Source organism: Cnephaeus nilssonii (assembly GCF_951640355.1).
Source record: "Cnephaeus nilssonii genome assembly, chromosome: 21".
In the NCBI taxonomy this organism is placed as follows: domain Eukaryota; kingdom Metazoa; phylum Chordata; class Mammalia; order Chiroptera; family Vespertilionidae; genus Cnephaeus; species Cnephaeus nilssonii.
Genome location: NC_137092.1, coordinates 4,159,031 through 4,184,437, shown reverse-complemented (window position 1 = coordinate 4,184,437; position 25,407 = coordinate 4,159,031).

Sequence of the window (25,407 nt, the reverse complement as noted above, 5' to 3'; positions counted from 1 at the left end):
CCCCTTACTAGATCATGGCTGACTGTGAAATGATGACAAGAACACTGCCAAGTTGCAGTGCTCTCCTTAATAAGCTGCTTATTAAATTGGTATCTCGTGGTGGAATTAGTCCAACAATTACACAGCCGCCTGCAACTGGGGATACAGGTTTTGACCATCAATGACGAACCAATGCTCCTGGGAGTTTATGGCTATGGTTGGCGTGAACATTTTAAATACTGGGTATGCATATTTTTCCTCTAGCAATGTTCGCTAGTTATTGACTTCATCTTTTAAGTTTCTCAAAATTAAACACGATAGCCACAAATACACCAATTATAATACAAACTGATGCATATCCTAAACATCACTTAATTGAGCCATTTAGAACGATTTGTCATCAATGATGGATACAAAACAGCCACATGTTAAATACTCTAAACACACATACCCTGAACAATAATCACAGCTTTTTCCTTTGTCTAGGATGGTATCCACTTATTGAGACAGTCTGTGTAACATGAAACATCTAGAAAAGTTAGCATTTATTGCATATTTAAAATTAATGTAATTGTCATCAATAATTACCAACCATTGATTGACTGCAGAATTCCTGTGCAATGGCTAGCAAACTGATCTAGAAAACCCTTTGAGGCACTCCAGTATAAGGAGAAGTGGAAGGAAAGGTGTAGTAATTGAATCTGTTTGCTGGCATGAATCTAGCAGGTTTGCTAAGACTCCGCTCCCCACATTGCAGCTGTGACAGGTAGCATGTTCCTGGAGCCAGTAGCTGCAACAGCATCCTAATCCACAGAGCCTGAAAAGGGCTTAATACTAGAGATATCTGGGACAGCAGCTTTCTGATTCCCTGGATTCCTAATTGCAGTAGGTTTTGTCCTGAGTATGTCACTCTGGGGACCTATCAGAGAGTCTATGCCTCCAACTACTCAACAATTTTTTAAAATAACTGAATTCCCTATATTAAATTGATACCTACAATAGCTACAGCAGTATCTGTTAACAACTGAATCCAGAATGGTTCAGTAGAGAGTACAAGTTAATCCTAACCACATGAACAGGCTCTAAAATTAGATATTATCATTAATGTTGCATTTCCTGTCTTTTTCATTATACTAAAAACTGCCTCCCATGCTACAGTTTTGACCAACCATATATTTTGATTTTCTTTTATGTGTTTTTTTTTAATATTTTGTTTATTGATTTTAGAGAGAGAGGAAGGGACGGGGAGAGAGAGAGAGAGAGGGAGAGAGAGAGAGAGAGAGAGAGAGAGAGAGAGAGAGAGAGAGATTTGTTGTTCCACTTATTTATGCATTCACTGGTTGATTCTTGTATGTGCCCTGACTGGGGATCAAACCTAAAACCTTAGTATACCAGAAGGATTTTCTAACCAACTGAGCTACCCAGCCAGGGTCCCAACCATATATTTTGGTAATTACCTATGCCACATAAAATTTTAAGACGTTAACAGTAATGCCAATTTTTTTTTCAGTTTAATGGACATTTACCAATCTTTAGGTAATTGCAATCCAAATACTTTTCCTACTTTGGTGGAAATGCCTAATTGTGTTAGTCTCAGAGAGAATTGGATCCTCCCTCAACTACAAAATCCAATGTGCCAAAGAGGTGCCCTTTGTCCCAGCTACTCCGATCCTTAATGCGTGATCATGCTCTGCCAAAACGATGCACTTGTCTAAGTCATAACTCCTTGAGGGAATGACAGATTGAGGGAGTTCAGAATTTCCGCACCACTTCCAACAGTGGTGCCACGTTCCTGCTGATGGAGTCAACTGGGACATTCCAAACAGACTATTCTTATGACATCCCTTTGGCTTATTCTTCTTGATGCCTGCCCTCCCTTACTCCAGCCTGTCTTCCAACACTGGCTCATCATGTTTTCCTTTAATTCTCTATAGTATGAGAAATATTTCCAATAAATTTGCCTCTTAAATTAGCCAAGGTCCATTTGCAGTGCTTGCAACTTAAATTAGTAACGGATGCATCTGGAGTAAAAAAACAAAACAAAACAAAAAAAAACAACAAAACATTCTTGAAAGAAGAGCAAAGATTCAGGGAGGAAAATGTGATTGTGATTGTATATTTGCCCATAGATACTCGTGATTGGATATTATATTGGGGATCATCTTTTTTAACACAATTCTCTTGGTCTTAACATTGTGGCCCCAGATTTTTTAAACCAGTTGACTAAGAATCATTGACTGCATGGATTAAAATTGTTGACGGGGTATGGACTTTGTGGGGGCAGGGTGTTGTTTAAAAATTTACCCGTTTCTCTATAACAGGAATCAGCATAACGTCAACACTTTCCCATGCTTCCTCTCTGCCTGGCAGCCTCCGGAAAGATATGTCTGCATACTTTTCTGTTCAAGTTGAGCTCTTTTTTTCTTTGATGGAGATCGGAGTAGCTCTGGCCACCAGCCTCAGATGCCACTCCCATGTTGTCAACAAGACACTGCTGATTCTCGCTTGTGCCCCTCGTGAAGGATCATCGCTTTAGACAGCCACCTTGTGCTCATTATTGCCACGAACTGTGGCGACAGGGACCCTCTCCAGCATCTCCACGCGCCTCAGTTTGATCTTCAGGACCTTGGACAGCTTTTCCTCCTGAGGACTGACTTGGGGTTACAAATCTCTCCTAGTTTCAGAGATGTTCATTTTCAAATATGTTACTCATTATTCTTGTCTTTTTTCATACAATTTTAATAACCTAAAATTTCTAGCAAAATGGGCTTAAACTGTCAGTGGTGAATATATCAGTGAATGAAAATAAATTGTTCCCTGGTTCATAATAAAAATATTTTTTCTTTATTTTTCCTGAACAGATCTACTCTTTCTTTCTATTACCTCTCTAGGACTAAACAATATTTACTTGAGTTGACCTTAAAAACAGCTTATAAAAGTGTACAGTTGACTTAAATTCTCTTTCACCTGACCTTTACTAGGCTTGGTTAAGATGAATTTTTTTATCCACCTTGTAGAATTTTTTTTTATTAATACTAGGATGGCCTTGTCATCCCCTAGTTTCTGAAGAGTAACATTAATAATCTGCCGAGTATACTTTTTAAAATAGATTTCTTCCCATAGATCAGTAAATTTTCATTACAACTTACAGAGATTTTGAGGTGAATGATTTAAGCTGCATGACACAACCGGTATTGCATTTCTTGACAATTATTCCATGCCTGAGGTTGTATGAGGCACAAAGACCTTTTCCCTCCCCACATGACAAGTGCCAGGTTTGATCACACATCTCTCACTACAGAGTAGCTTCCTTTTCATGGGAAGAGACTTAAATTAGGGTGAGGCGTGCATCTTCTCCTAGGTATAAAGACACACGGTTATCCTATTGTCAGATAATGTGAGAACCAAGACTCTTATATCTTCGTGCAATAATCCATTAAGTAATATGTATTGTCTTTTTTGCTTTTTTTTAGCATGGACAATTAGGTGGTGAAAGCCTGGGGTGGGGGTGGACTGGAAAGGGTTAGTGGCGGGGGGAAGGGGGACATATGTAATCCTTTCAACAATAAAAAAATAAAACACACCCTCCATTTCAATGCTTACAAATGCTAGGGGCGTTTCATTGAGCTGGCTTCTTAAACAGACTGATTTTACTCCTTCACAGGGAAGCACAGACAGCTTTCCTTCACCTATCATTTGAGTAGTTTGCACCTCATTTGGTTGTAGTTGGGTAAATACGTGTTTGTTCTCACCATGTTAAACACAGACCCATCAGTGCTGATGCCACAGAAGTGTGATTAAATTGTGAAAAACCCGTCCAGTGCCCTGAAATGCGCACAACTTATTTAAAAATTATGAACAGAGTTTTGAAGAATAAAAACGGTTTGACAAGTAGGCAGCCCACAAAGAAACCGACACATCAAGGGAAGGAGATCAAACGGGAATGTACAGGCAAATCCACATGGCAGGCTGCGGCGTCTGGCCACCCTCCAAGGGGGCTGAAAGAAAAGGACGTGAAAAATAGAGAAAGAAGAGAGACGTGGATCTCAAGGTAGAAAAATGAAAGGCCATTTGACATTCAAAAATGATTTTTCTTCTTTTTGCGTTTTGAACACAGTCAGTAAACTCACCTCAGCTTAACTTAGTTAACTGGATGCAACTCAAGTCCGTGGGCAGTGACATCAAAGAGCACATCAAAAAATACCTCTGCTAAATAACAAGACTCTTCCCTTCGTGTCCCTTCATTTCCCATAACATACAGGACAATGCTGATGGGCTGGATATGTCGGCCTACATTCAGAAGGCCAGTCTACAGCTTTTTAATTTTTGAACATTATTTAACGTATTTTATTTTATCAAATGTTAATTAAGGGTTATGTCCTATAACTACTGTATGTAACATTTCGGAATTTACTTTTTTATTTATGTGCTAATCATCCATTATTTTAAATTTCAATATTCAAATGTATTTTTGTTTTGGTTTTAAAATGCAAGCCTATCAAACTTCTGCGTGCCACTGAACTCAATTTGGATTCAGTTATTTTAAAACACTCTTCTGTAAAAGTGTATAAAATGACACTACAGCAAGTAACCCACAGGCACGGACAACAAAACCACACTAATTAAAACTGATGAGAACTGAGAATATACAGGGTAGGGGCAAAAGTAGGTTTACAGTTATTCATATGGAAAACTACACAGTAATTAATAAATAATAGTACAAGAATAAATTCTGTTTTACATACTCACAACTGTAAATCTACGTTTGCCCCACCTTGTATTGGCTTTTTTTTTTTTTTTTTTTTAATGAAGGTTACTTTAAGAAAAAACGTATTGAATATATTGGGTGAACACTGGTTAATAAAATTATATAGGTTTCAGATGTATCATTGGCAAATATGTTCTCCCCTATAGTGGGGACATTTGCAACAGTGTCAACATTAAAAATTTATTGATTTCAGAGAGGAAGGGAGAGGGATACAGAGATAGATACATCAATGATGAGAGAGAATCATCAATTGGCTGCCTCCTGCCCACCTCCGACTGGGGCTTGATCCCAAATCCTGGGCATGTTTCCTGACTGGAAATTGAACCTTGACCTCCAGTTCATGGATCCACGCTCAACCACTGAGCCACACCAGCCAGGCAATAAAAATAAATATATTGACATAAGATATGGTTATAAAATTAAAATTACATAGGTTTCAACTATGTAATTCTATAACATATCATCTGTATATTGTGTTGTATGTTCACTACTTCGAGTCAAGTCTCCTCCCATCACCATTTATCCCTCTTTTACCCTCTCCTACCTTTCCTACTCCCCTTTCCCTCTGGTAATCACCATGCTGCTGTCTGTGCCTATGAGTTTTATTTTCTTTTGTTTTGCTTAATCCCTTTGAGAAAGAGACTCATAGATATATTGACTTTTATAAAAGACTAGAGGCGCCGAAACTTGTTTGGCTCAGTGGATAGAGCGTCGGCCTGCGGACTCAAGGGTCCCAGGTTCGATTCCGGTCAAGGGCATGTACCTTGGTTGCGGGCACATCGCCAGTGGGGGGTGTGCAGGAGGCAGCTGATGGATGTTTCTCTTTCATTGATGTTTCTAACTCTCTGTCCCTCTCTCTTCCTCTCTGTAAAAAATCAATAAAATATATTAAAAAAAAATAAAAGACTAGAGGCTAGGTCCATGAAATTCGTGTGGGGGGGTGGTGGTGTCCATCAGCCCGGCCTGCACCCTCTCCAAACTGGGACCCCTCAGGGGATGTCTGACTGAGGCCCGATCACAATCCAGGACCCCTGGATCCTAACCGCTCGCCTGCCTGATCGCCCCCTAACTGCTCTCCCCTGCTGGCCTGATCGCCCCTAACTGCTTGCTCCCCTGCTGGTCTGATCACCCCTAACCACCTCTGCCTCAGCCCCACCACCATGGCTTTATCCAGAAGGAAGTCAGACGTCCAGAATATGTCCAGTAGATCTGGTCTAATTAGCATATTACCCTTTTATTAGTATAGATGATTTTTTAAAGAGTTGATTGGTAGGTTTTTAATCCAGTAGAATTGGTACACACCAAGATCCCTAAATTGTAATCCTTTAACATACAAATCTTAAAGAGATAATATTTTCTGAGTAAGAGATCATAATTATAAAATGACTAACAAAAAGGGGTAATTATCAAAATTGCTGTGTTTTAGAGTCTGTATGTATTGTTTACATTCTCATAAATGCTAATAATTGCCATCTCAAAAGGCTCTAATGAGTTAAATTTCTTCTACTAGATATATTTGCCTCTCTGATGGGCAAACTGTTGCATTTTAATATTGCCTTAATTTGTATGACCTTGACAAATTTTGAAACAGTAAATATTTTCATAAGTTTTATTGTCAGTTCATATTATTTTCTGTTAGTTGACTGTATATTCCTTATTAATTTGCTCCAATAGATTTGTTTGTCCTTTTTCTAGTTAATATGAATTGACCAGAGAACCATCTTCCATTTTCATCTTCAAAGGTTTGCTTCAGACTCCCTCCTATTCAGTATCTTCTTTTGTTTTTCTCAGTGTTGCTTTCATTTTATCAAGTTTCACAAGTGAAAAAAGTAAAAGGCTTCATCTGCATTGTTTATTTTGCTCCTCAGTCCCGTTTCCAGTAAATAGACTCTTTTCTTTCCTGAAATGTCTCAGCCCATTATAATCCATTTTCTAGGTCTACTCTGACCTCCTTTTTCCTTTGTGAATGATGTCACCGTCTCTTCTGTAATTATGTGCCCTCCCTGTTTCTTCACCCGACATAATTTTTGCTACAAGAGAACTGAAAGCTCACTGAACACCTTTATTACACTTTGAGAGACCACTTTGACTAAATTACTGAAGTTACTTTTATTCTTTCGAATACGGACGTATTAGTACTCACCTCTGTTTGTTGACCAACTGTAGGTATGAGACTTGCCTGTGAAAACTGGGCCAAAGAGTTTCTAACACTGCACATTTAATCCCTTCCTTTCATTTCTAGTTCAAGTATATAATCTCAAATGATTTTAAAATAATATTTATTTTCTTACCTAGTTTTATTTTTCCCATTGCAAAGGATGCTATTTCCTAAGGGAACTTTTTTTCGTTCACCTATATCCAATTTTTAGATTTCTCAGAGTGACTCTGTCTCCAAAAGCATGCCTTCATTGATTCAAATCTCTACTCCGTTTCTATTTCATGTCTGCCTCCAACATTCCTCTTCAGCCAACCACTTTTCACTGCATTAAAAATATCCATTTTACTAAGTGTTGGACAAATGCCATGTTTGTATAGGTATTTGCTTTCTTTTGGTCAAATACTGTAATTTTATTATGCATAAATGGTATACATTAGTTAATACTTATTTTTAGGCCTTTAAGGATACAGAGACTTGTAACATGCTTCTCAGAGTATAGTGATGTGAAGTGTGCATTGAGAAGTAACTAGAAGAAAAGGTAATGGAGCTTGTGCTCTTCCTGAGAGATAGGCCCTCCTTAAAGTACCTGCATTCATGCACATCTCACCACTCCATATTTCACGGAAGAAATATCAGGATAAACACTTCTCTCCACTCCTACTCGCTCCTGTCCTCCCCAAAATTCAATTTCAAGGTCCATTTCGAATGAGTCAATGTTGGCATGAGGGCTATGCACGGTTACCTATTGGGAGAAATGACCTTTGGCTTCTTTGGGATGGTTTCTTTTTTGGAGGGGAGTATTGGGACCTCCCCACATTGGCTCCCTCTTTGGCTTTCCCCGTTATGTCTCTTTTAGAGATTCCTCTAATAATGGAATATGGATTTTTTTTTAAAAGCATCTTTAGTGTCCCATTTCTCTGTTGTTCCTAGTAGTTTCATAAATATCAACAGATTGTTAAATCTATAAAATGCATTTTATGTTGGCCTGACTGCTTATATTTACTAACTTTGTAACTTAGATATACCAAGAAAATACATACTTTTTTTAAAAAAAAACACCCCAAGATTCTCTGTTCTTCTCCCCCTGCCCCTTTGTTTCTTCTCTAGAAATTTCTATACACATCAGCCTGTGCAGGCCCCTAATGTCCTCATGGCTCCGTCCCCTCACTAGTGAAGTGTGAACTAAAATCTCTGTGTCGAATAACCATTTCCCTGGGAAAGCCAGGACGGCTCTCAGTGTTTCAGGAATTCCTTCCTGCAGGAAGCCGGCTCTCAGGGCAGGGGACACGTACTTGCTCTCCCAGGGTCCTTTGCTGGGGTTTCAGGCAGGTCACGTGGACTCCTCCCATCAGTGGCACTGACTCTGGGTTAGCAGTGGGCCTTAGGGAAAAGGACCGCAGTGACAGTCTTGAGCCATCATTACAGCAGCACAGGTGGGTGTATCCAGCCCTCAGAAGTCGCACTTCTAGTAACAGGGTCTTCAGTGGGTCGTCACGATGTTCCTGATGAAAGTAGTGTCGTCAACCTGCTATCGCGTGCTCACAATATCTTCGTAGGATCAGCTTTGGTGTGCAACTTCTGGGTCCTTTGGGTGGCCCTGTAGTCAGTCTCCAGTTCTGGTCCTTCAGCCCTATGTGCCACCCCATATCCTTTAGTAAAGCCATTTTCTGCTTAAATTAGCCAGAGTCCAGTTAGGCTAGGTCAACTAAGTTCTCTTTTGATAAAACATGCAAATTTTGAGTTCAAAAACTGAAAAGTGATGATCAGCTTTTATACAATGGGACAGGAGTCAGATGACTTCATTTTAATGTATATGTTTTCATGTTTGTAACAGCAAAAATATGTTTGAATATGTTTATGCATATATACACATATATGCATTGAGCCTTCATGGATATGAAGTTATTCTCTATAGATGATGATCAAAAAGTGGTGAATATACCCCCATTAGAAATATCTTCCAGAATTAACAAGCTAGTGTCATAAGAAGGAAGAGTCTGTGTGTTAGTATTTGGACAAATTGCGGAACAGGTGAAATGTACTTTACAACACAAAGGGAGAGTAACAGAACTGGAGTCAGGTGCTAATTCTGTCATTACTACACTCTCTCTCCTTTGACAAGCCATGTGATCATGTTTGGGTCCAATTTATGTCCCAGTTACTTAACTGGATTAGAGGACATCCTCATAGTCACTCTTCCTTTGAATTTTAAAACATGTTAATACAAATCCCTAAATAAATGACGTAAACGTTAGACACATTGGGACTCTGAAGAGCAAACTATCAAAGTGACTATTCACATGAAATAAATCTAAAATGATCGAGCTGGCTAAAAAGAAATTTGGGGAATGACCATCACCTACTACTGTCAGAACAGGTGGCTTGTATTCACTTCCAACATTCGAAGCTCATTGATTCTACACGACTATGAATTCATTCTACACAACTATGAATTCATCTTTTTTTGTTTTTAAGTGGCGTGTCTCCTAGCAGATGCTCTCGGCAATGTTAGTGGGTAGGTTGTCTCTTTATTCACTTTCACTTTTCCCATCTGTACCCGTTTCTCATGTGACAGGTCCTCTCCACGGGATTCTGGCAACTCAACCAATACCCATGGCTGCAAAGATCATTGCAAGAAGAAGGAAAGGCTCACTTCTTTACTGTAATACAACGAAAATGTTCCAGTTTGGGTTCATATGTAAGGACACTTTTTGACATACTATGAGCCTTTTGAACTAACAAGGCTTTCCCTTTATTCCGCCAAAGAAATTCCAGCAGATTGAATGCTCCTTTCTTTCATTTTTCTGAGGAGAATGGGGAGTGCCTAAAATAAGCACAAAATTTTTCTTCCCCAAGGTTACTCTTACTTTGCTCATTTGGAGCTGGAACCCACTGAGATCCCAAGTCATGGTCCTCATTCCTTTTCCCCGGCTGCAACATGAGTCATTGCATGATTTACGTTCCTTAGCACACTGGAAGTTTCATTTCTCTCTAATTCAAGGCTTTCATGGACTCCACTTAGCTGTCTCAGAGTATCAAGAAGGCAAAGTGTACCACCAGCATCACCTAGGTAACACTAAGAAAACGCAAGCAAATCTCATACACTAACATGGCACTACCATGGCAGGTCCTACGCTACACCAGGGGTGTTCAATAGTGCTGGAACCACTTCCTAGAGGGCATTCTGGACATTTGCAGGGCGTTCTTGGCTTCCACAACAACCCGGAGCCACTTTAGCTGGCATGTCATGGTAGGGACCATGGGTGTGAGATTTGCTGCATATCGTCGATTGTCAATTCACTCATCCCCACTCCCACCCGTTTCACCTCACCTACCGCCCCCCCCTCTCAGAAGTTGGAAGAATTAAACCTACAGACTTCCTTGCAGATTTGGAACAATTACCATTTACAGAGGGTAAGGGATTTGCAAAAACATTTTAACATATAAAGTCTGTTTTAAATTATGTAGCATAGAACTTAACTGTTTGACATCTATAAACACAAGCTATTTTGGGCGCAGTTTTAATATATGCAGAATTCTCCAAGAGTAATGTTGTCTTAATTGAGAGAGCGTGCTTTGTTTGGAGCTTCCCCAAAATTATCGTCCTCTTTGTAAATATATCAACAGTGCTGTCATATTTGTCAATACAACACACTAAACCCGTTTTCATGTGCAAATTTCATACCCACACTGATCCTAAGTACACGTCCAAACATCTGATGACTACATTGAGCCTTCTAATGTAATTGTGCTTGACAACTTATACTTCTGAGTTATATAATATCACATTATCAACTGTTCCTTGTTTCATTTCTTATTTCATTTAGATGACAGTAAATGCTTGAGATCTGTTGCTATATTGTGGTAAGAGACAGAAATTTTGGTTTGGCTATTAAGCAAACCATTCATTCATTCATTATAAAGTTTACAATGAATTAGGTACTGTTTGAAGCACTGAGGATAAAAATAAAAGGGTAGTCCCTGGATGCATAGATTTTATCTTCTGGTATGGTAGACTGATAAAAAATAAATAAACTATAAAGTACAGATAAAGGTTACAAAGAAAAATGGCTGGACAGATGCCTCATCTCCTACCGGAAAATTACGCAAGTTTGATAAATTCCCCCCAAGATTAGGTAATACAGCATTTTTCATATTCTGGAGTGGTACTGTCCAATGAGTGCAAAAAAAACCATACCAAAAATCCACTTCCTAGGGAAACAAAACAAAACAACAACCAACCTTTTCTCTGGTGTCACCTGATGTCCCTTGGTCCTCGGTTGGTTTCCTCAGGAGGCAGACACTGAGTTGCAGTTGAGAGTGCAACAGGTTTGCTGGGGAGTAAGACCTATGGGGGGAAAAGAAGAGAAGCAGAATTATGTAAGAAGAGCCATCCGACTGAATATTGCCGCCATGAACTAAGTACTGCCAGATAAAGAAGTCCCAGCCTGGGCAGAAATGGCTACGCCTATCACTACCACCTTGCTCAGCCACTGGCTGGGGCCACTTCCAGAGGAGTTCGGCCTGGACTGCCACCACTTTGCTCAGTCACTGACTGGGGGCCATCTTGGCTTAAATGCTGAGGTGGATAGGAGATGCTCACAGCTACAGGCTGTCAGGTAAATGGAGCATCCCTCACTCTGCTAAACTCCTCTGTTGAAAAGTTCAGAAACTTACAGTGGTGGTAGTGTTTTTCCTCTCTCTTCATCTGGGTTTTATGAGGGACTGAGTGTCAATCAATGATGCTTAAAGACCATCAATGCCTATGTGAATATGTTAGTACCCCATATTCTCTCATCAGCAGGTGAATCTACATTTATAACAGACGGCTCTAAGTGCTTTTCAGACTTTCTCAATCTCCTACTTTTCTTTGTTAAAAAAAAGATATATATATATATATATATATATATTTCAGAGAGGAAGGAAGAGAGGGATAGAGACATTAATGATGAAAGAACCATTGATCAGTTGCTTCCTGCACACCAAACACTGGGGACCGAGCCCCCAACCTGGGCATGTGGCCTGACTGTGAATCCAACTGGGAACTCATCGTTCACAAGTTGACTCCCAACCACTGAGCAACACCAGCTGGACTCAATCTCCTACTTTTCTCTCTGTACTCTCCTCCCCAAAGATGCTTTATGCCATGCCTTTGTCCTAGAATTGTCCCCACATATCCCTAGTACAGAAACTCTTAGTAGATTTCCAAACCAAAAGTCCTATTTTCCCTCCTCACTAGGTCTGGAGGCATGGGAGGTAACCGAGAATTATATAATCATTTTCCATGTTATCCACCACAAAACTTTTGTCTTTTATCTTAATTTGTTGAGTTCTGGCCTCAAAAGAACTTTTGGAACACCAAGGGCAACAGGAGCATCTTTTCAGCTGTAGGTGGTCCTGACCCTGTATCCCTGAATATTTTATTTTTATTTCTCCCTGTTGTTCTCTCCTTCCCAGCAGGTCAGGTTGAATTTTCAAAACTTTGATATATTTTCCTCCCCGGCCACATGCAGACCTAACACAGTCTGCTGCATCTTTTGACAGCACGATCAAACTCTGACTTTTGGCTGATTCCACTGTTCTCAGTTTCTAGATTCATCTCTTCTAACTCCAAGTAATATTCTTTCCCCTGAATCAGACTGAGAGTGTAGACTACCGGCCATGTTGTTTCTCTGCCATTAGGAACTCTTGGCTTTTCGAGTCAGAATATTGACTGAATTATTTTTAGTAGTGCTTGCTCTCCCCCCATCCCCCTTTCTCTTAATGACATTGGGTCTGTGAACATTCCATTTGGATATTGCTCAGTGTAAATCTAGGTGGACCATTTAATTCCCATGTAATACTCTCAGCTCTTTTCCCACGGATTTATTAATAAGTTCTACCATCGTGCCAGAGAGAGAGAGCAACTGTGGCAATCTGGAGTCTCAAGCACCACCTCTGAATGAGTTGTTGTTTCTTTGGGGAGGTGACAGCTACTTATTGGAGATGAACTGCAGTAGTCTACGGCAGCACGTTTCCATGGGTGTACTGCAAGGATTTTTAGAACACGCGACACTTGACTGTTTAGCCCGGGGTACTGACCTCTTTGCCCTTAGATGATCAAATAAAAAAATGACAACAGCCAAAACAAAAGCAGTCCAGTGTGGATGAATCAAAATTACACCTTTTTTTTGGTCAGATTGGCAAAAAATACAATATACTCTTTGGTGTATTGCAGAATTTTAGTAATGAGTTTATGTGTGCTATGAGGTGAAAAAATGTTGAAAGTCACTGCTCTATAGACTTGCTTTGCCCTTTAATGGTAAAGTACTGAAGTACAAATGCCAGTGGCAAATATCTGTTCTCTGCTTCAGACAAAGGTTATTATCTTTTTCCCCTGCCCTAGGCTTTCAAAGTTATGCTTCTGGGAATGGAAAGAGATAGACTTCCAAGAATATTATTGATATTATACTTAATGGCTTGGAACAGCAAATTTAATTAACCTCCAATATTAAAAATGACTCTGAAGTGACAAAAATACTGCTCACATAATTTTCTGATTTTAAGTGTTATGAAACTTAATATCCCTACTAAATTTTGAAACTGTACAAACTTAATCACCCATTGATTATTCATAAAAGGAGAGTACTAAAATTATATTATGCTTCCATTTTTCTTCCTAGAAAATGGTCAATATTAGTTTCTTTATTTAGTACAAATGACAAGTACAATCCTTTGACCTATCAATAAATTTTTATATTTTCATTTTGGAATTGTATGGTCGTTTCAAAATGACAAATTAGTATTTAAATTACACATATTAAAAGGGGATTTTTGAATATTGCTTCGATGGCAATCATATTACAAAAATTATAATAGCATGCTACATACCTTAAATTTGCAAAATGTAACATGTCAAATTCATCAAGTAGAAAAAGGAAAAAAAGAGATTTTTCATCTCATAGTTTTGTGTTTCTTTCTGGAAAACCTCTTTTCAAGTACTGAATTAATAATTGCAGATACTAATTTCTAAGACAAAGGTTTATTTCTAAATTAACCCAGGATACAATGCTTTTTGACTCCATATTACAATAGTGTTTTGCTAGCATCTTGGAATTTGGACATGGAGAAAAATTGAGTTATCTTTAGAGAGAAAAACTTAGTATATTGCACTGCAATTGAATCAAGTTTTCTTATGCTTATGACTAAATTCTAATTTGAGCTCTCAAAAAAAGGTAGAAAACGTCACCTTCTGCACTACAAGCTGAAACAAACTGAAATTTGTTTTAATTCCGTGTTGCATCCTGAGATGCATTTTCTTCTTGACTTGGTGCAAAGATAATTTCTATGCTGCTTATTTTATATTTCATTTTTCCAAGTAATTGCTTTTTTATTTTATAACTTGTCCCTTTTAATATTAGATGCTTCAGTTTTACAGTTACACCTTGAACCAAAGTATTATAAAATGATTCCAAAAAGAAATATTTTAATGCAATTCTTACAGGCACATGCATAATACTCTTTAGATGGTAAAAATATCTCCAAAAATCATATGTGAATTAACTGTAAGAGTAGTCATTCCAGCATCAAAGGACAATGACTCTATTAAGTGGTGTGCCGATTCATTTTAATAAGCTAACGTGCACCTTCTTCGGAGGCAGTAGATTCTGACTCTGGCTGCTGGGTTTCAAAGCTTGCCTTGGCCACGTTATGGCGAGGTTGCCTCAGGCAAGTTGGTTATGCTGTTTCCTAATTTTCTCATTTTTAAGTTAAGATAATAATCATCACTGGGATTAGTGTGAAAAATAAATTAGCTTAATATATGTAAAGTGTTTAGCAAAATGCATGGCATAAAATAAATTCCTAATAAATATTAGCTCTAACTATTTAGCTATGTAAGCTAGATATGTGGATATTCACTTTTAAAATGTGGGTAATGTTAGCCATGGAGGAATTGAAATAAACTGAGGACCTTTCTTAGGGGATGGTTTATCATATTTCTAATTAGTTCTAAGTTTAAGAGAAGGAGGCAGGCTTTGTGTATATTAGAAATATAAAGTGAAAAAGTGACATTTAAAAATTAAAGGAGAAATTGAAGACAGAAAAGGGAAAGATTTTTAAATGTTTTTAAAAGACACAGAATTTGAACCCAAATATGTATGAGAGTCAGGCTCAGTCTCAAGATGTCCTAAGAAACGCTGAGAAAGGGAATGTTACGTGTAATTAGCTCTTCTATGATGCGATGGCTGTTACAGTTACAGAAGTGTTGGTGCAGAAAGTTTCTGTCTGCACAGTGCAATATACAGATCTCATATCTTAGAATTCTACACCTGAATCCTAGATGATCCTATTAACCAATGTCACCCCAATAAATGTAATTAAAACATAAAACATAAAATCAAGTGATTATAGAGGCTAGGTACCTCTACAAAATACCTTCACAGCAACTCCTAGATTAGCAGATTAAATCACTAGGTACTATGGCCTTGAAAACTGACATGTAAGATTATCCTAAGTAGATCATACTACATATATGTATTAATATCTAACTCCTTCATTTTATTTTGAGCATTTCCCAAATCAAATATCTTATCTAACATGATATTTATTAAAGTGGCTTAACAGCCCAACATATCAAAATAACTTTTTTAATCCATTCTTATGTTTCAGGACTTTAAAAATATTATATACATACTAGAGGCCTGATGCACGAAATTCATGCACTCGGGGGTGGGGTGGTCCCTCAGCCCAGCCTGAGCCCTTTGACAGTCCGGGAGCCCTTGGGGGTGCTTGCCAGCCATGAGCCTGGCTTCTGGCTGAGCAGCACTCCCCCTGCATTGAGCGTCTGCCCCCTGGTGGTCAGTGCATGTCATAGCGACCAGTCATTCAGCTGTTCGATTGATTTGCATATTAGCCTTTTATTATATAGGATGTGTATATTTTTAACTATTTCTGATTACTCATTATATTTCTAAAGCTGAGATTACCGAGTTAAGGATTATGAAGATTTTTAAGGCCCTTATATCTATTGTGAAAATGCTTTCCAGAAAGTCTGCATCAATTTCCACTTAAAAAAAAAAAAAGGTTTTGGCCTCGCTGTTGAATCACCTGGTGTACAGAAACACTCTCCACGACTCTGGAGAAGTCAGGCAGCCTTGGTTTTGTGCTACTATTTGCCAACCTGGACTTACATGTCAAATGAGAAATGACCGCCTGTCTCATTGTGGCCGAAGCCCTTCCTCAAACACTGTGAGAGGGAGAGGAGGCCGCGAGGCCGACGGCATTGTAAACAAACAGCACTGACACTCTGTGTTTATTGGTTTTGCTCCAATTATTGACACTCTGTGTTTTTTGGTGTTGGTCAAAAAACTGGGTTAATGGCACCTATTTTGTAGATATCTGGTGATAAGAAATGAGAGACAGGAACAAGAGGAGAAGGGAGAAGATCATTTCAATTAAAATTTAATTTAGAGATCATCTTGAAGAGTCTATATTAAATAGCAGAAAAGATAACAAAGTCGTCAAGAATTCAGAGACCAATTTTCATTTTTACATATTATTTGTTCACAGTGGGCATATATTAGAAAAGTAATTCCTCCCTGCCCCCCACCCCTGGCAGTCCATGTCATTAGAAATACACACTTTTCATGTCTCCTTTTGCCTTCTGATAAGCACTTTTCTTTGGAGCACAACTACAGGTTTACATTTCCCAGTCAATTATTTGCTTGGCACACCAATACATTTTTCCTGCTTTCAAATCCCTCAGCACACAATCCTTCCAGGGCACCTGACAATGATAATCCACTACTGAACACTCTCAGCATCCCTGGCTGAGGGAGGATAAGGGAGAGGAGCTGGAGCAGGACCAACCCCAACTCATTCATCTTCCACTTGCCAGACACAGTCCTTCTCTCACAAACACCTTAAAAAATGGGATTTTAATTAGAGCACATTGTTTCATAGAATCTGTCCAAATCAGAGATAAATATGTCATCGTTTCTTAGTTCGATTTAAATTAGTATAATATAATCAAAACTATATAATGACTTAATAAAAAATTTTAATTTACAGCCCATAACTCTTCTATTTTTGTAATAGCCGACACAGACTCTGGCCACAATAGATAGTCAATGAAAGGGAAACAATGAAAGAGGCCATTTAGAAGAAAAGGAAGTAAAATATGACATGTATATTTTAGCAAATTTCAAGACAGATGGTGTTAATTGCATATGAAACTGATGACTAATTTCTGCTTAATAAATGTTAGGCACTGATACTGTTTGCAAGGTGAATTATATTGGTGGTTAATTTTCATTGTCGTGCAAATCTTTATTTGGGTATTTATTGTCCGGGGTGGTGAAAAGAGCAAAATAATATAATAGACTCTGGATATTTTTCACGAAAGGCAAGAAAAATGCGTTTCCCTTGATTAACATCCAATTTGTGTTTTTTAAGGATGTCTGAATACCTTTTTCTAGTTTGTCCAAATATTATCTTGGCTATTTAAAATATATATTGATACAGACAAAATACTAATATAGGTTACTGATCCACGCTCATTTACTAAGAGATGCTGAGGAGTTAGGAAGACCTAATTAAACCACCTCCCACTGTGATATCTCCTGAAGTACTTTGCTGGGATCATAAACGCTACACTTAACCCATAACTTAAGATCCATGTGCCAGCATACAAAATGTTTGCCAAGATCTCAAACCAATTCACTAAAGGATACTGTAGATGGACACTGGAGTTTTAAATATTTTATGCTTATATTTTTGTTATTATAAATAACTTTTGTGAGTGTGCTTATGCATGTTTCCTACACCACATGAGCAGGAATTTCCATTAATCATAAACCTTGGAGTACAGCTGTATGTAAATGATGCATAGGAGAACAGATCTTTGTCATTTCCTTTTGCCAGAGTGGTAACTTGTTAAACAAACGAATGTTCTCCTCTACATTCAGTGTTAAATTCGTATTTAGTTGTCTTTGTGGTTAGATAACAAATTTGAAGACACGGATGAGGAAAGCCATTTTACTTTGTCATGATGCAATACAGTACTTATTTTTTTAAAATTAAGAAATAAGTATTCTATTCACTCAAACCGACAAGCCACTATCCTTGTAACTGGCGGACATAAGAGAATTGGGGGACAAGTGGAGACTACCTCCTGTCTTCTTCCATCCAGTCCCCCTCTGCCACCTCTCCTGTCACTATGGCCCCTCTTCCCTTCTGTCCACAGGGGATGTGGGTGAACACTGACATTCACAGATTTCCACCCGGGGAGAAAAAGTCAGCTGATCTTCCCTGTTCCTCAGATATAAGATTACCTAGTGGTTCGACCTCCTGTCCCACACAGCACTCTATCTTGGCTAAGGAATGAATCTTCTTCTATTGCACTGAATTCCTACTTTGCATTTATTCTCATGTGTACAAAAATAAAAAGAGAGTGAGCGAGAGAGACTCTAATAAAGTGGCATGATTCAATTAATAGTCAGTGAAACTAATTTATTACCTTGGAAATGATTCTAGTGTTGAGATAAAATGATAGCATTGGGTCTCCTGGGTGTTTTTGAGAAGAATGGTAGATTTATGGGAATACGATTTCCACAACTTTTCATCATACCCTCCACTGGCATTCTGATTGCGTTCCCTTGCCCTCTCTTCTCACACAATAATATGACATGATCAAGGGAAATCCTATTCTTTGAGGTTCAGTCTCCCACTCCAGCTGGTTGCCTCTGCGATGTAAATGTGACAACCTGGTGGTAGGTATCAGGGAGACGGAGCGGGGTTGCTAACGGGTAACCACCGATTAGCAGGTTCATCTAGCAGGGGTTTGCTTCCCAGAAGCTGAGCCTTACTTAGTCTGAACTCACTGAGCCTGAGATGCTTAGACATTTCCGGAACCGAGCTCCCTGCTGCTCAGATGGCAGGGCTGAGGTAGATGCTTGCACGTGCTGCTGTGGACTGTGCAACTACATCTTATCCCTCTTCACCTCTCCACCCCCTACCCCCCCCAAAAAAAAATTACAGGACTGGCTTTAAAATGAAAATGAATATCAGTAATTGACCTAATAACTTGTGGAGCTTCATATCCTAAACACATCAAGAATCCTTAACCCTTCCATGTTTTCATCCTTAATGTCTTAATCCTTTGCTAATGAATATTCTTTGCTAATATTCACATTTAGAGCATACATTTTCCTCTAAGTATTTCTTTAACCACATTTCACAAAGATTGACATGTTTTGTTTCATTTTTATTCAGTCAAAATCATTTCTTCTGTTTTAAATATATTTTTATTAACTTTTAGAAAGAGAGAATGGGAGGGGGAGAGGGAGAGAGAAACATCAATGATGAGAATCATCAATTGGATGCCTCTTGCACACCCCCTACTGGGGATCTAGACTGCAACCCTGGCATGTGCCCTGACCAGGAATTGAACTATGACCTCCTGGTTCAGAGGTTTATGCTCAGCCACTGAGCTACACCAGCTGTGCTCAAAACCATTTCTAATAAAAATTCCCCCACCCCTCTAGTGTTGGATAGACAGTGACTATTCATTGTTAATATGTTTCAGAGATTAAAATTGTAGAAAAATAGTATTTAGTTGATAAGCATTGATCTTTCTGCATTGTAGAACCTAACTTACCCCCAGTGACACTGTGCATAGAATTTCACATTTTTCTGGCCTCATTGTTGGCAGAGTAGAGTTTAGGGCAGGAGAACAGACAAAAACAGTCTTGTTCAATTATCCATTTGTAAGGACATTAAATCAAATGAGGCAACTAAGGAGATCAATATTAAATTCAGTTGCTCATGCTGTAAGTCCTATAAAATCTATATTAAAAAATCAGTCTTTAGTTGCTTTAAAATCTAATGTTATGATCAGGCAAATACAGATATTTGAAGATTATTATGCAATCTTTAAGGTATAATGGGGATGTCCATATCTCGTGCAAGTACAGTCCTTGATTTTGTAGATAATATGGTGAATATTGTTCAATCTAATTTTTTTGATGAGCTTTTTTTAAAAATATATTTTTATTGATTTCAGAGAGGAAGGGAGAGGGAGAGAGAGAGAGAGAAACATCAATGATGAGAGAGAATCATTGATCGGCTGCCTTCTGCACGCATCACCCTGGGGATCAAGCCTGCAAGCCAGGCATGTGCCCTTGGCCGGAATTGAACCTGAGACCCTTCAGTCAGCAGATTGATGCTGTATTCACTGAGCCAAACTGGCTAGGGCTCAATGTAATTTTGAAGAATGTAAAGCATGCATACCTCTGCAATGATTAGTTATAAGATGCCTCCCTAAATAATATCAACTTTCTTAAATAAAATATATGGTTTCAGATATGCTGTGACAGTATTCAGTTATGGAAGCAGCTTTGTATTAGAGAATTAAGAGCTGTTTGATAAAAATAAACTAAAAAGTTAAAATGAAACGTAGACTATTACTAACAAAACTGTGTGCCCTTTGCTTGCTTTCTGTGTATTGTGGGGGGAATATATCTATTTACATTAAAGTATGGCTTTCAGTTGCATACCTTTTTGGATAGTCTAAACCATGTGTTCTGAGTTCAGCTACCACAATCATCAAACCCGAACCTAGGTATGTGCCATGACATGGAATCGAACCTTTCAGTGTTTGGGACAACGCTCCAACCAACTGAGCCACACTGGCCAGGGCCCAACTTCTTATCTATATAATATTCGGTCTATCCCATTTCATGTCCCCATCTATGGCCCATAGGAGACATCTAAGACGCAAAGCTCAGAAGAATGAACCTAGCCGACAGTGGCAAGAGAAAGGATTGTCCAACTGGAATGTCAGTCTTTTCTGGTAAATTAATTCTCAAGTCTTAACCCGTGGGATAAACTCTGATTTCTTTCACACCAACCCCGGTGACTCCGATGGACAGCAAAGGTCATCACCCTAGGGCTCTGAAAAGCACAGCTGTAGGATACAAAGCTGACTCATAACAACAAAGACTTGCTTTATTTTTCTAAAATTGTCATTAATCAGCTGATGGTTTTCTCTATCTGAATCAATCTACAGCAAGCATGTCAACCTCAAAGGCTAACACGGGCCAAATAAACGAGGCATATGGCCCGCTGGCCACAAGTTTGACATGCTTGATCTACAGGGTTCACGATGAGGAAGCTGTCCACGGCAGTCTATTTCATTTCATGTCCCCGGTCTATGGCCCATAGGAGAGAGACATCTAAAACTCAAAGCTCAGAAGAATGAACCTAGCCGACAGTGGCAAGAGCAGTGATTAGTATGTTCAACTATTCTGTGTATCGTTCCATGTCAAATGCCTGGACCACACAGGTGCAAAATAAACCACACAGGTGTAAAAAAAAAAAAAAAGAGAACATTTTAAATCAATTATTGATTCTATCATCAATTACTTGAATTTAATATTGTTGATGAAATTGTGATAATGCATGTACTCCTCTGACCTAAGACACAAAAACTTTCTGTTAAATAAAGGCTGCCTAATTCAAAATGGAAAAATCAATGATTCTTTTTAATGGATACATCAAAATGCCTAAAACAACTGATTACCTGGAAGATATAAACCTTTCAGTTACGTTTATTTGTGAGACCCAGACATCCACCGCCCTCCATGTGTAAGAATTCTTATCCTGAGGTCTGTTTTCTTTGAGCATTTTGCCGACTCAATTTATCCAGAGTGACCCTCACCACACCGAGATTTACAGACTCACCCATTTTATAAATTTACAATAACTTCACTCCGATTTACACAACACCAATATTATCCGTCAGCCCTTCCTTGGAGGAAATATTTCAAAAAGTGCAAGTCAGTGACTTTAATGGAAATGCCTACGGTCTTTGAGAAAACTCTTATTGATTTCAAATAATATATACTCCAGCCCATAGCCAATCCATCATGACTATCTACAGCCTTCAGATTTATAGAAATAAATAATCTCCAACGATTTCAATGGAAGACAAGGTCTGCCCGTATGTGTATGAATTCTGGGGCAGGCAGCCGTTAATAATTCCCTTCTTCTAAAATCACAGTCTGGCATATTTATCAGGAGGGCCCGTCACCATGAACTTTCCCCGTCGCTCTGCCAAGGGCCACTGGTCCCCTGCTTTTGTCCTCCTGACAGATGTGTGTGTCTGGCTGCAAAGGTGGGAGGGGGTGGCTGTGCAAACACACACTAAGCAGCACATCTATTTACAACACAAAGAGCTGGAGAGGCACTTTCTGCCACATGAATTCTGGGATTTTTTTTTCCCCTGTAAGAATAGCTTCGACTAAAATCGGAATTGCTCTCATTGATGCAGAAAGTAGACGTGTTGCCAAAAGAACTAAATCATTTCCTTATTTCCTATAAAAATTGTCACTGGCTAGACCTTTCTTTCCCTCGAACTCCCCAGTTTTGCCTTTAGTTGGATTAGAACAGTATCAACAAGGGGGGGCGGAGATCCTGTTTAAATTTGGCAATAAGAGGGTTTATGAAAGTCATGACATTTTGTTTTGACTATGAATCCTGAGCGTCTCTGGATGCTGGATCTCTCTCTCCTTCTGATCCACAACGGGACTCCATTTGTGTATCAGTTTTCCATTTGTACTAGATGTTTTCTCCAGGCTGTTGGAGGTTCTACCTTAAACCCCCTCTCCTTCATCTGTTCTTTGTTTGCTGGGGTTAGGATTGGATACTTTTAAAATATATATATACAGTATTTTATTGATTTTTCACAGAGAGGAAGGGAGAGGGAGAGAGAGTTAGAAACATCGATGAGAGAGAAACATCGATCAGCTGACTCCTGCACACCCCCTACTAGGGATGTGTCCGCAACCAAGGTACATGCCCTTGACCGGAATCGAACCTGGGACCCTTCAGTCCGCAGGCCGACGCTCTATCCACTGAGCCAAACCAGTTAGGGCAGAATTGGATACTTTCTATTTTAGAAATAAATGTAGATGAAGCTCAAATCATTCAATGCATCTGAAACTTTTACAAAATGTAATGACATTCTATACCTCATCACATTTAAGCACAAAAATTACTCTGTGATAAGATAAAGATCTTGCCCCTTAAAAACGTTTTAGGGACAAGGTCAGCATCTGGATGTGCAATATTGGGATTAGCATAGCAGTTGTATCAGGAGTCGCCCGAGCTTACTTAGTGGCCAAAACAACATATTTGGATATTTTAGGGAAGATCTCTGGGAAATAGTGACCTCTGTCATTTGCTGTCAAATTCAGGAGGAACATTGGGGAATGGTTGAATTTTCTAATATTTAAAGCCCTGGCCTATTTATACAAGATTATTTTACCCAGCAGCACCACATGCAAGAGGGAAATGTACTGATGCTCTTTGGGTTGAGTTTTCCCCTCCACTCACATCTTACTCGTCTCCCTACAAAGATTCCCCAGAGGCTCCTTGTGAAGTTATTTAGTCAGTGCTGACCCCTCATTTTGCCAGAGGAACACAGAAGGATTAAAAGACACAGTGAAGCCCTAACCGGTTTGGCTCAGTGGCTAGAGCGTCGACCTGTTGACTGAAGGGTCCCAGGTTTGATTCCGGTCAAGGGCGTGTACCTTGGTTGTGGGCACATCCACAGTAGGGGGTGTGCAGGAGGCAGCTGATGGATGTTTCTCTCTCATTGATGTTTGTAACTCTCTATCCCTCTCCCTTCCTCTCTGTTAAAAAAAAAAAAAAAAGATCAATAAAATATATTATAAAAAAAAAGATGAAAAGATGAAGTGAAGTTCTCACTCAAAGGTGAGAACATCCCTCTCCTTGCCTTTGTTTAAACCAGTGGTCGGCAAACCGTGGCTCGCGAGCCACATGCGGCTCTTTGGCCCCTTGAGTGTGGCTCTTCCACAAAATACCACACCTGGGCGAGTCTATTTTGAAGAAGTGGCGTTAGAAGATGTTTACGTTTAAAAAATGTGGCTCTCAAAAGAAATTTCAATCGTTGTACTGTTGATATTTGGCTCTGTTGACTAATGAGTTTGCTGATCACTGGCAACCAATCAACAAAAACCTGCAAGGATGTGCAAAGTGCATGACTGTCTAACCACTATGCTGAACACCTGAGACTAACACAAAATAATATTGCATGTAAATTCAAATAAAATAAAAAAAAAGCTCACACAAAAAAATACCACCAACAAAAAAACTAACCACAAAGCCCACAAAGGAAACAATTCCACCAAACACAGGACAACCGCAGCCTGAGCTGAAGGACACAATTCTGGAGCCCAAATGCCCAAGCCTGACTCCTCCCTCGGCCTCTTGCGGGGGCTGTGACCTCGGACAGTTGACTTACATTCCTTGTGCCTTGGTTTCATAATCTGTCAAACTGGGCTACGAAGGTACTTCCTTCCTTTATTGTGTTGCTTAGGGGAATGAAACGTTAATATTTGTAAAGCTTCTAGACCATCGTGTCGTACATAGTAAGTACTGGAGTGTGTGGGGGACTCCACCCCCCTGCACAGCAGTGCTTTCCAGAGAATCTGTGCCGATGGATTCACACGTTCGAAGCAGATCCATGTAGGCTGCCATTCCCCGCCTGTTCGCTATGGATGGCTACCTCTCAGTTTTCCTAAAACCCGATGAAGTGAAGCCACAACAGTGGTGACTCACGGCCATTTTCTGGAGGCCAGGGATTCGGGAGCTGCTCCGTTGGGCAACTCTGGCTCCGCGTCTCTCATTAGGTCGCACACTGATGTCATCAGGAATGGCAGCCCCCCAAAAGCTTGCTGGGGCTTAGAAGATGGACTTCCAAAGGGGTTCACTCCCATGGCAGGCACATGGGAGCCCCTCCACCTTCAAAGCCAGCAATGCATCACTCGGAACCTCTCTCCATCTCTCTGTCTTACTGGGATGCTCTGTCCCATTCCCTCTCACTAAGGAGCCTGGTGTTTACACTGGCCCTGCCTGGATGACCCGAAACAATCTCCCGGTTAGAATGTTAAGTTCATCTGCTGCCTTAATTCGCCTTTGCCATGTAGCTTAACATATTCAGTTTCCAAGGATTGGGGAACAGACATCTTCCTTGGGCTCATTATTCCGCCTCCATAGCAGCCATCCGATAATTATGTAATAATATAGTACATGCTCCGCTTGATGGATATGTGTTAAGAAAGACACAGCAACTACAAGATGGACCTTTATCTTTGATGTCACGAGCTTCACTCACTTCTCGGCCCTGTTTCGCTGCGTTGCACATGGAACGCTTCCTAGAACACTTCATGGGACTGGATTGCTATTTGTTTCAAATCAGTGGCCTGTAGTATCTTAACGACTGATATCAATGTATGGCCCCACCCCCTGAGTCAACGACCTCCCGTACCCTCTGACATTTGCCATAAAAGCTGTGGGCATTGTACACTCTATCCTTTTCTCTCTCCACCTTGGTCTTTCCCTAGCCATGACAGGGCAGAGTTAAATAATCATTTTTAGGTATATCTAAATTACATTGGCCATACCTCCATTGTGGCATTAATCCGCTGAATCCTATTTC